Here is a 3,046-nt window from a genome sequence, read left to right as displayed (position 1 = left end):
CAGCGGCCAAGAAAGCGGCCAAGAGCCCCAAGAAGGCTACCAAGGCAGCGAAGCCCAAAGCCGCCAAGCCCAAGGCGGCCAAGGCCAAGAAGGCAGCCCCCAAGAAGAAGTAAACCTATTACAAACAGTGTTCTTTCTACTCGACACATGTTGTTACCACAAAAGGCTCTTTTAAGAGCCACCCACCTCTTTCCATAAAAGCGCATGTCATTCCATTCCACCTACCTACCCGTGGTGCAAAAGAAATGAAATGAATGACTTTTACGCACCACATTTTGGAGTGGCTAAATGGCTTTACATTTGTCACTCAAGAGTGCAGCACCCTCACCAGTCAACATTGTTGTGATGTGTTAGAATTGGCATGTCACATTGATCCTGATAATAATAAGCATACATACTATAGTGGGTTGGACAGCAGCCATTTGTATTATGAGCCACTCTCGAATTGATTGATACATGTTTCAGTGATTTGAGTTGTCACTTTGGCGCTCCCGCCAACGTGAAAAAGTAACAAAAGTCGGAGGGAAACAGAGTAGCCTAGCCCTCGTCACTCTGCTGCCTGCCTGCCTGCGGGCGGGTGGGTGGGGGCGGGCTTAGGGCTGACTGCCTGTCTGTCTGTCCCTCCCTCACTCCAATTGGATAAGGCCACACCGGTCCGGTGGCCAATCGATGGCTTTTGTGGCGAGGTATAAGTAAGACTCTCGAGGTGGCCAGCGGCTCATTCAGACTTTCTGTGACATACTGAAGCTACCAATATGAGCGGAAGAGGCAAAACCGGAGGCAAGGCCAGGGCGAAGGCGCACCAGTGGTTCATCCCGTGCCGGGCTCCAGTTCCCCGTGGGCCGTGTGCACAGGCTGCTGCGTAAAGGCAACTACGCCGAGCGTGTGGGCGCTGGCGCACCAGTGTACCTGGCCGCAGTGCTCGAGTACCTGACTGCTGAGATCCTGGAGTTGGCCGGAAACGCTGCCCGTGACAACAAGAAGACTCGTATCATCCCCCGTCACCTGCAGCTGGCAGTCCGTAACGACGAGGAGCTGAACAAACTGCTTGGCGGCGTGACCATCGCGCAGGGTGGTGTTCTGCCCAACATCCAGGCAGTGCTGCTCCCCAAGAAGACTGAGAAGGCCGTCAAAGCCAAGTAAAATCGCTGGTGCGGCTGCAACTTGACTACTCAACCCCCAAAGGCTCTTTTAAGAGCCAACCACCTAGCTCAACAAAAGCGCAAAGTGTCCTTTCTATGCCTGGCCAATTATTTGGCGTGTTAGATACACACACATATAGACGGCACCGTATCAAGTGCCCACATGAGGCCTAAATGAAGGATAACAACTAGTAGGCTAGAATGAGAGCATTATTGCGCGTCAAGTGTAACGTTGCTCGCGGCCCTAACAAAAGACCCAAGCGCGCCTCGGCGAGGGTGGGGGTTGCATTTTGGGGCGGCACGGAGAGGCCGAGCCTCCCGTCCAATGGGCGGCGGAGGAGGCCTCCGCAACGGGCCAATCAGGGCGGTGCGGAGATGGTGACCAATGAGCAGACGCCGCTGCCGGCTTTATAAACTTCACATAGGCATTTTGAGGCTATACTCCGACTGTGAAAGAAGGAAGCTAGCTAGCGCCATGGCCAGAACCAAGCAAACCGCTCGCAAATCCACCGGTGGCAAAGCACCCAGGAAGCAGCTCGCCACCAAGGCTGCGCGCAAGAGCGCCCCGGCCACCGGCGGCGTGAAGAAGCCTCACCGTTACAGGCCCGGCACCGTGGCTCTTAGAGAGATCCGTCGTTACCAGAAGTCCACTGAGCTGCTGATCCGCAAACTGCCTTTCCAGCGCCTGGTGCGAGAAATTGCCCAGGACTTTAAGACCGACCTGCGCTTCCAGAGTTCCGCAGTGATGGCCCTGCAGGAGGCAAGCGAGGCTTACCTGGTCGGCCTGTTCGAGGACACCAACCTGTGCGCCATCCACGCCAAGAGGGTGACCATCATGCCCAAGGACATCCAGCTGGCCCGTCGTATTCGCGGAGAGCGCGCATAAACGATGACCTGATCTCCAAAATCCCCCAAAGGCTCTTTTAAGAGCCACCTCCATATTTCAGTCAAAAAGGCACAATTGTTCCATTTGTACACGCCCCTTTCCCACCGTGTATGTTCCCTGTTCTCGAGTCACTACAGACCGTGGTTCGATTCCAGGCTGTATCACCACCGGCCGTGATTGTAAATAAGAGTTGGTTCTTAACTGACTTGAGTCGTTTCAATAACGCTCTCTATATGTGATTAGATGTATGCCTAGAGTAGAAGAGGGGAAAAATACACTAGCAGTAATGAGTGATAGTAATGATATAGGGCAAAAAGTGTCAAAAATGGTCACTATGTAGCTAAGAACAACTGACTTTGAAAGTGCCGCTGATGAGATGGGAAAAGTTTACCGTGGAGCACGGAGGCCATCTAGTGGTTAAACGCTGGTACTGTCAGCGTGTGAGCACGTCATAGTGGCTCCCTATTGGTATTTGATCTTCAGGCCAGCGTTTCCCAAACTCGGTCCTCGGGTCCCCAAGTGGGGCACGTTGTGTTTTTTCGATTCCAATTGCTCTTGGAATGTAACATGCTAGAGTCTGTCTATTCCTTTGTGAAAATGGCCATTCAATGATTTCTGGCCCATGTGACATTCCTCGATGGCCCCAAAAATCCATGTTTTGATCCGATCATTACAACGTTAGCTGTGTGCACCCCATAATTCATGCGACTGACTAAGCTATTGAAAGTAAAATGATATATCTCTGTCCGGCGCAAGTGAAAGGTGGTCGAAAAAAAGTAGAGTAGAGTCGTGTGTCTTTGGCGTGATTTGAAGTCGACTTCTGATGTGGGATTTAGTTCATTTTTCCAAGAAGATTTGCTGAGGAATCGAAACCCCTTGACCAAATGATACGACAAAGTAAAGGCCCTAAATACAGGCTGCCAGTTAAATGCAGCAATGACACGGCTAAAGTGTGTCATCTCAGGACAAAAGAGCAGGAATTGTCTGCTGTTGCATCTTCACTCATGAGACAGGTAAT

At 51.8% G+C, this 3,046-nt stretch overlaps 1 pseudogene across 1 annotated transcript; it reads left to right on the top strand.

Moving 5' to 3' along the window:
- Window positions 1–740: 740 nt before the first annotated feature.
- Window positions 741–2,058, top strand: LOC149975759 (histone H2A-like; annotated as a pseudogene). The gene has a single exon (XR_016487791.1). The product of XR_016487791.1 is annotated as a histone H2A-like (transcript).
- The last annotated feature ends 988 nt before the right edge of the window (window positions 2,059–3,046 follow it).

The sequence above is a fragment of the Oncorhynchus mykiss genome, chromosome 17, assembly GCF_057628025.1.
Source record: "Oncorhynchus mykiss isolate SJ-2025 chromosome 17, ASM5762802v1, whole genome shotgun sequence".
NCBI classification, from domain to species: Eukaryota; Metazoa; Chordata; class Actinopteri; order Salmoniformes; family Salmonidae; genus Oncorhynchus; species Oncorhynchus mykiss.
This window is presented reverse-complemented; position numbering and strand designations above follow the sequence as displayed.